Source organism: Nerophis lumbriciformis, linkage group LG02 (genome assembly GCF_033978685.3).
Source record: "Nerophis lumbriciformis linkage group LG02, RoL_Nlum_v2.1, whole genome shotgun sequence".
Lineage (NCBI taxonomy): Eukaryota > Metazoa > Chordata > Actinopteri > Syngnathiformes > Syngnathidae > Nerophis > Nerophis lumbriciformis.
The window spans coordinates 66,235,001-66,244,844 of NC_084549.2; the positions used below are offsets into that span (position 1 = coordinate 66,235,001).

Here is a 9,844-nt window from a genome sequence, read left to right on the forward strand (position 1 = left end):
TATAAAATAATAATTGTTGCATGTTCAGGTCATATTCAAATTAGGGACTAGAAATGGAAATGAGTTGTTAGCTAATTCTGGTGCAGCCATCGATTCTTTGTGAACGATGCATCGTGCACAATGTCCATAAACTATGAAAATATACATATCGAAGTTGGAAAGATATGCACGCACGCAGTCTGTGCAATATTTCAGTCCACATTTTGAGAACAAAAACATTTAGGAAGAACGATGATGTTCTTTATTGACGCATATATATTATTTCCAGGCTTTCACGGCCCACATAAAATGATGCTGTGTCGGGGTGGATGCAGGTCCCAAGCAACGAATACCGGTGGGAGAGGTTTTTTTCGAAGGAAGTAGTGTGGTGGCTATTTATTGCTACCATGTAAATTTCCGATAGCTGACATTAGCATTAGCATTTTGATTTGAGCATCAAAAGTCACTTACTAGTTTAGCAGGAACAGAACTAAGGTCAAAAATCCGAAAATGTAGCCCTTGCCAGCAATCAAAAGCCGGGGAAATGTTGATCCTTGACTGTACTTTTATACGGGTAGCCTCCCTTTTTCTTTTTTTTGTTGCCTCAAAAAAACTTTTCGTTTCTTTGGTTGTTTTGGAGCTTCTGCTATTATAGCAGTAATTACACACAGGCGTTCTCATCGACTTCCGTCTTTGTAACGACAGGGCAAAGGGGGAAGTGACGTATGCCGTAAAGCAAGTCAGCACATTTGTAGTTTTTGGCGTGGCAGGGTTCCTCAGAGTCGCCAGGTGCCAGTGAGAGCGATATAGACCTCCTCAGGCCATGACAGAGGTGTCGTTCAACTAGTTGGAAGTCCATGTATCGTCCCAAAAGTTATGAAAATATTTGATGACGGTTGAAAAGTTGCTTAGTGCTGCTTTAATATGTGTGTATAAGATAGGATAGACTTTATTTATACAAGGACATAAAATACATTAAAAGAGCACAAAGCTGATGCAACCTGCTGCCACGTATATACAGTATATATATATATATATATATATATATATATATATATATATATATATATACACACACACACACACACACGCACACACACATATATATATATATTTCCCAGAGCTGTCACCATCTTGAACTCTAACTTATAATAATAATTCACCCCATACAATATCCTACCCTAATAGCCTACTGTGCAATATTACCCTTCGAGTGCAATACATCCGACACTGATTGTTATTTATTACTCCGATACTCTTGTCTTGTTCTGTATATTGTACAGTATTTTGTATTTGTATAGTGTTTTGTATATTGTACAGGATTGCTTATTATTTTTATTGGATAGTAGTCTGTTTATTTCAATTCTTAGTTTTTTTTTCTTTATTACCTCTTGTGTAATTTATTTTTACCACATATTTGTTCCCACTACCGCACCTTAAATTGGAGTCCTTAATCTCATTATATGCAAATATAATGACAATAAAGTCCATTCTATTCTATGTATATATACACATATACATTTACATATAAATATACATATATATATACACACACACACACACGCACACACACACACACACACACACACACACACACACACACACACACACACACACACATATATATATAAAAAATGTATACTGTATATATATATATATATATATACACAGTATACATTTTTATATATATATATATATATATACAGTCTATGTGTGTGTGTGTATATATGTATATTTATATGTAAATGTATATGTGTGTATATATATATATGTGTGTGTGTGTGTGCATATATATATGTATATATACATATATATACACACACACAAATATATATACACATATACATTCACATATACATTTATACACACACACACATACTGTATATACTGTATATATACGTATATTTATACACTTATACATTTACATATATATACACACATATATATATGCATATATATATATATATATATATATATATATATATATATATACATACACATACAAAGCTTTGTGTGTTTTTTTATCTTTAAAATGAGCTTTTTTGCTCCTTTTTTTAACTTTTTTTTTTTTAATGAGCTAAATATGTCTCCCAGGCCACACTTTGCACTCCCCTGTTGTAAGTTGGGCTTTAACTGATTTTATTTCATTTCAAAGAAGCCTGTTTTGCATCATCTTCATCAAATATAGTATTTTTTTTATTTAAACAGATTTTAATTTTGTAATTGTGTCTATTCTTTATTTATTTTTTTTGTTTTGCATGTTTGTGCACTTTTGTTGATAAGTATACTGTATGTTCATTCTGTCATTTGCAGACTTTATACTGGATTTAAACATGTTTTGTTAATATATATGTTTTTCTCTCAAACAAAAAAGGGGAAATACATTTATGAGTAATATTTTAAATAATAAGAACAAACAGGACGTTTGACTTCAGAATTGAGAATAAATGTTTCTGATAATAGGAAGCAAATAGGAAACAACATTTTTGTTGTTTTTTTTGCACGTGTTCTTTGTGTCAGAGGAGGCGCCGCTGTCTAGATAAGCTCCACCCTGCTGGTGTGTGCTGCAACACCAATCCAGCATCTCCTAAAAATAAAACAGGGATGCCAGCCATATTTGCAAGCATGTGCGCTGATCTTTTATGGGAAAGTATGTTATCACTTATCACACTCTTTAGTGTGATAGCAGAGGTGTCAAACACACACACACACACACACACACACACACACACACACACACACACACACACACACACACACACACACACACACCTACACAACTCAGAGTCATATATCTTGGTACTTGACACATGCAAGCTGTTAGCAAGCTAGCATGCTAACATTTGCTTGCTAACTTTTTAGGCCGAATTTTGCAGCCGTACAACTCGGGACTCATATATCTTGGTACTTGACACATGTTAGCTGTTAGCAAGCTAGCATGTTAGCATTAACTTGCTAACTTTTTAGGCCAATTTTGCAGCTCTACAACTCAGTCATACTGTATAGCTTGGTACTTGATACATGTTGGCTGTTAGCCTGCTAACTTTGTTAGCCAATTTGGCAGCGGCACACCTTATGACTCGGTACTTGACACATGCTAATTGCAGAGGTGGGTAGTAACGCGCTACATTTACTCCGTTACATCTACTTGAGTAACTTTTGGGATAAATTGTACTTCTAAGAGTAGTTTTAATGCAACTTACTTTTACTTTTACTTGAGTATATTTATAGAGAAGAAACGCTACTTTTACTCCGCTACTTTTATCTACATTCAGCTCGCTACTCCCTACTAATTTTTATCGATCTGTTAATGCACGCTTTGTTTGTTTTGGTCTGTCAGACAGACCTTCAAAGTGCCTGCGTTACTGGTGACGTTTCACTCTGTTCCACCAATAAAATGCAGTCACTAGTGACGTTTGACTCCGTTCCACCAATCAGATGCAGTCACTGGTGACGTTGGACCAATCAAACAGAGCCAGGCGGTCACATGACCTGACTTAAACAAGTTGAAAAACTTATTGGGGTGTTACCATTTAGTGGTCAATTGTACGGAATATGTACTGTACTGTGCAATCTACTAATAAAAGTTTCAATCAATCAATCAAAAGTGTGAAGGAAAAAAGACACTTTTTTATTTCAAACGTACATCCCGTCACAAGCCTAAAGACTGACTGCACAGTTCCTGTCTTCACAATAAAAGTGCCGCTCCATCGCGCCTGCGCTTTCAAAATAAGAGTCTCCGAAAGCCAGCGCAAACAAGCTAGCAAGCTACGGAATTTGCCGCCAATGTATTTCTTGTAAAGTGTGTGAAAACGAATATGGAAGCTGGACAAATAAGATACCAAAAACCAACCACTTATGTGGTATTAGACAGAAAGGAGGAACTTTTTTTCTCCTGCATTTGAAAACGTGGATGTTAAGCACTGCTGTCTGATTACAATCAATGCAAGTCATCAGAATCAGGTAATACACCAACTTATATTCTTGTCAACATGAAAGAAAGGAATCTATATGTGTTAAACATGCATGTATATTCATTAAAACACCTTTAACATGTAAACAAAAACGGCAAAATAAATAAATATAAATTATATACTGTATATATATATATATGTGTGTATATATATATATATATATAAATGTGTGTGTGTGTATATATATATATATATATGTGTGTATGTGTATGTATATATATATATATATATATATATATATATATATATATATATATATATATATGTATATGATATGTGTGTGTATGTTACTCATCAGTTACTCAGTACTTGAGTAGTTTTTTCACAACATACTTTTTACTTTTACTCAAGTAAATATTTGGGTGACTACTCCTTACTTTTACTTGAGTAATAAATCTCTAAAGTAACAGTACTCTTACTTGAGTACAATTTCTGGCTACTCTACCCACCTCTGGCTAATTGTTAGCATGCTATTGTTAGACGGCATGTGTCTACCTGCCTAGTGGCACGGGAGAACGAGTGTCCGTTCAACGCTGCTCGCAGCTTTAATTTACATTGGATATGCCATATACATGCTACTGATTAGCATTAGCAACTTTACATGGCGATTTCAACACCTCCAAATTTGTTGCAAGTTTGGTTTCACATCCAGGATATTTTCCGGGTGATGGTTCATCAAGAGGCCTATTACTCGTATTCCTCGCTGCAGACGTCGCAGTGTGCAGTTTTTATTTATTTGGACATGTCGACGCTCCCACATGAGGGTTTATGCCAAAAGCAATGAATGCCTGTCTGCTCATTTATCGGACCGACGAGAGACTCCAACATCCTGTTTTCTTCTCTATCGGGTTCGTCGTAAAACCAAAATGTGGCCATACATCCCTAAACACTTTGTAGGACTCAACAAAAGACATTCAACTTAATGGCAAAGACTACTTCTTGACTAAAGCAACTCACTGAGGCAAACTGAAATTAATTCATACTTGTAGTGTAAGAAATCTAAATATCACAACTGGACAGCACAAGTATTATATATGGCTGAAAACGGTATCGCAATATAAGTGTTTCATACCAGTCAACATGCATAATTATTGATTTTTTAAATAAAAAATACATGAAATGTTAAAATGTTTGTATTTGAAATGTATTTTCCTCTGATTATAATCCCTCAGCTATCAAGGCAGAGAGGAAATGTCAACACAAGCATGAAAAACAGTCAAACATCCATCCATCCATTTTCTACCGCTTATTCCCTTTGGGGTCGCGGGGGGCACTGGAGCCTATCTCAGCTACAATCGGGCGGAAGGCGGGGTACACCCTGGACAAGTCGCCACCTCATCGCAGGGCCAAACAGTCAAACAATGTCAACAAAATAGCAAAATCCCATTAAACGTTTAACATTAAGCTCTTAAATCAAGCAATATGTAAGAAATGCCTCATAAATAGTAAGAACATAGTGCAAAGTCTGAAAATGTAAACATAGAGAAACCTGAGAACTATTTTCTGCAGGTTTAGTGGCAGCAAGTTACAGCTGTGCTCTAAAGGGTGAGCAAATTCTTTCGATACCGTCGATCATAATATTTTATTAGCGCGTATCAAAACACGTATTGGTATGTCAGACTTAGCTTTGTCGTGGTTTAACTCTTATCTTACTGACAGGATGCAATGCGTCTACCATAATAATGTGACCTCGGACTATGTTAAGGTAACGTGCGGAGTTCCTCAGGGTTCGGTTCTTGGCCCTGCACTCTTCAGTATTTACATGCTGCCGCTAGGCGACATCATACGCAAATACGGTGTTAGCTTTCATTGTTATGCTGATGACACCCAACTCTACATGCCCCTAAAGCTGACCAACACGCCAAATTGTAGTCAGCTGGAGGCGTGTCTTAATGAAATTAAACAATGGATGTCCGCTAACTTCTTGCAACTCAACGCCAAGAAAACGGAAATGCTGATTATCGGTCCTGCTAAACACCGACATTTATTTAATAATACCACCTTAACATTTGACAACCAAACAATTACACAAGGCGAATCAGTAAAGAATCTGGGTATTATCTTCCACCCAACTCTCTCCTTTGAGTCACACATTAAGAGTGTTACTAAAACGGCCTTCTTTCATCTCCGTAATATCGCTAAAATTCGTTCTATTTTATCCACTAGCGACGCTGAGATCATTATTCATGCGTCTCGACTACTGTAACGTATTATTTTCGGGTCTCCCTATGTCTAGCATTAAAAGACTACAATTGGTACAAAATGCGGCTGCTAGACTTTTGACAAGAACAAGAAAGTTTGATCATATTACGCCTATACTGGCTCACCTGCACTGGCTTCCTGTGCACTTAAGATGTGACTTTAAGGTTTTACTACTTACGTATAAAATACTACACGGTCTAGCTCCGTCCTATCTTGTCGATTGTATTGTACCATATGTCCCGGCAAGAAATCTGCGTTCAAAGAACTCCGGCTTATTAGTGATTCCCAGAGCCCAAAAAAAGTCTGCGGGCTATAGAGCGTTTTCTATTCGGGCTCCAGTACTATGGAATGCCCTCCCGGTAACAATTAGAGATGCTACCTCAGTAGAAGCATTTAAGTCCCATCTTAAAACTCATTTGTATACTCTAGACTTTAAATAGCCCCCCTGTCAGACCAGTTGATCTGCCGTTTATTTTATTTTCTCCTCTGCTCCCCTATTCCTTGTGGAGGGGGGGGGGGGGGGCACAGGTCCGGTGGCCATGGATGAAGTGCTGGCTGTCCAAAGTCGGGACCCGGGGTGGACCGCTCGCCTGTGCATCGGCTGGGAACATCTCTGCGCTGCTGACCCGTCTCCGCTCGGGATGGTGTCCTGCTGGCCCCACTATGGACTGGACTCTTACTATTATGTTGGATCCACTATGGACTGGACTCTCACAATATTATGTCAGAACCATTCGACATCCATTGCATTCGGTCTCCCCTAGAGGGGGGTGGGGGGTTACCCACATATGCGGTCCTCTCCAAGGTTTCTCATAGTCATTCACATCGACGTCCCACTGGGGTGAGTTTTTCCTTGCCCTTATGTGGGCTTTGTACCGAGGATGTCGTTGTGGCTTGTGCAGCCCTTTGAGACACTTGTGATTTAGGGCTATATAAATAAACATTGAAATCTAAGGTGGGCCTTGCATAATTTACGGTCCCATTAAAAAAAATCCAAAAAAACTGTCCAGGTAACTTATTTACTTACTTTCTCTTCCCACTCCATGCAAATAATCAACCAATCGTGATAGTTGATACTGTCACCTGATTGGCTGTTAGCGTGTCACGCCCACTGATCAGTGATCACTTACTGCGTTGCTCGGTTACCAGAGAGTGAGTGCCTTTGTTCATGCAACCAACCTTGCTTCCATACTTCCACTTTCTTCCCAACAAGAAGAAAATCAAACGTTTTCCATCCATCCATTTCCTACCGCTTGTCCCTTTCGGGGTCGCGGGGGGAGCTGGAGCCTATCTCAGCTGCATTCGGGCGGAAGCCGGTTTACACCCTGGACAAGTTTTATCGAACATATTTTTCATTTCTATTGATTGCATGTCTGTCACGTTTTATTGGCACGGCCCTGACATAAACTGTTACCACTGAGTACTGGTATCGATTGGTACTGTATCGGCGCTCCTCTCTACTTGTAACTATTTGGGCCTAATTTGGACTTTTGCTGCCAGAAGTCGGACATGACTGATGTGAGCAGACTTGTTGACGTTTTTCCACAAAGAGAAAATGTCATGTGTTGGGGGATTGTTTGACCTGAAGGATAACTTCCCCTTTTTAAAAAAAATTTTATTTAAAGTTTGACTGACTACTATCACACACAGACATCATAAATAACAACAACTCCCTCACAACCACACAATCAAGTTTCTGTCAAAAGACAAAAACATAACGCTGCTCTGAGCTATGTTCCCCATTTTGCCTTGAAAGTCACATGGTGTAACCACTGTGTCCAATGTATTCAAACACACACACACACACACACACACACACACACTCACACACACACATCCTGGAGGTGAAGCAGCAGACATTCGACACAATCACAAGATCCGTGCGGGGAAAAAAAGCAAAAGCCTAAATTGAGCCGTCAAATGAATGAAAAGTCATCACCCCACCATCATCCACTGACTCTCTATTTCGTCCACAACTTCTTGGAAGTCTAAATCGTACCCAAAGAACAACTTGTAACCGATGTCAGAGATTTTAACGACCCAGCAAACACACAAAAAGGGCGTCCGCACACTAGGTACTAGGAATCGATTCTCGATTCACCATGATTCTTGATTCAAACCAATTCTCGCAATGTATTGTTTGGTATAATAATTATAATACATGATATAAAACAGGCTACAAGTTAGAAAAGCTTCTCACGGTTTCATGAAAATGGCCGAAAACGTCTTTTTAAAAATGTATAAAAAAACACAAAAATACATTCTAATTTTTTTTCTATATATATATACATACAGTCGCGATCAAAAGTTTACATACACTTGTAAAGAACATAATGTCATGGCTGTCTTGAGTTTCCAATAATTTCTACAGCTCTTATTTTTTTGTGATAGAGTGATTGGAGCACAAAAAACATTCATGAAGTTTGCTTCTTTTATGAATTTATTATGGGTCTACTGAAAGACTGGTGTGCCGTGGGAGATGATCTAAATTCACCTATTTGGGTTAAAAAAGTATTTTTTGCAAGCCAGTAATTATAGTCTGCAAATGATGTGTTGTTGTTGAGTGTCGGTGCTATCTAGAGATCGGCACAGTAACCGTGTAATACTCTTCCATATCAGTAGGTGGCAGCCGGTTGCTAATTGCTTTGTAGATGTCGGAAACAGCGGGAGGCAGTTTGAAGGTAAAAAGGTGTCTAATGCTTAAACCAAAAATAAACAAACAGGTGAGTGCCCCTAAGAAAAGGCATTGAAGCTTAAGGAAGGCTATGCAGAACGAAACTAAAACTGAACTGGCTACAAAGTAAACAAAAACAGAATGCTGGACGACAGCAAAGACTTACTGCGGAACAAAGACAGCGTTCGCAATGTACATCCGAACATGACATGACAATCAACAATGTCCCCACAAAGAAGGATAAAAACAACTGTTCTTGATTGCTAAAACAAAGTAGATGCGGGAAATATCGCTCAAAGGAAGACATGAAACTGCTACAGGAAAATACCAACAAAAAAAAAACAGGAAAAGCCACCAAAATAGGAGCGCACGACAAGAACTAAAACACTACACACAGGAAAACAGCAAAAAACTCCAAATAAGTCAGGGCGGGATGTGACAGGTGGTGACAGTACACCTACTTTGAGACAAGAGCTATAGTGATGCGTGCTTGGTTATGGTTTAAAGTCATATCCAACAATTGCAACAACGACTTTTTACTGTCAACTGAGTTTCGTTTTTTAGTGATTTCTGCTGGTGGTGTGTCTCCGCATTTTTTCAACGCAGAAAATGTGCCTTTGCTCAAAAAAGGTTGAAAAACACTGCACTACACAACTTGGAAAATCGGAAGAAAATTGCAAAGGGTAGCTTTGTTGACGGGACCTTTGACCTTCGCCTATGTCCGCCAGATTGTGAAGAATAGGAGTAAAAAAAAAATCATATCATAAAATATGAGCAGCTTGACTATTTATTTCCTTGACATGACGACAATGGGGATAGCAGATATGAAGGACTCTCACACAAAATGGCATCCCAATTTTACACACACACACACACACACACACACTCACACACACACACCCGACAAAATACACATGTACACATAAAAAACCTTCACATGGTTTTGGGAACAGGCGTCAAGATAAGAAAGAGTGACAAGGAGGGAATGTTGGGCTGCGACCCATAGCCATTGTGT

The 9,844-nt window shown here is 38.3% G+C and overlaps 1 protein-coding gene across 2 annotated transcripts in view; it reads right to left on the reverse strand.

Moving 5' to 3' along the window:
• Window positions 1-9,844, reverse strand: part of LOC133610453 (follistatin-related protein 1-like) — a 43,455-nt gene that overhangs the window by 33,039 nt on the left and 572 nt on the right. The gene's annotated exons all lie outside the window — the stretch shown is intronic.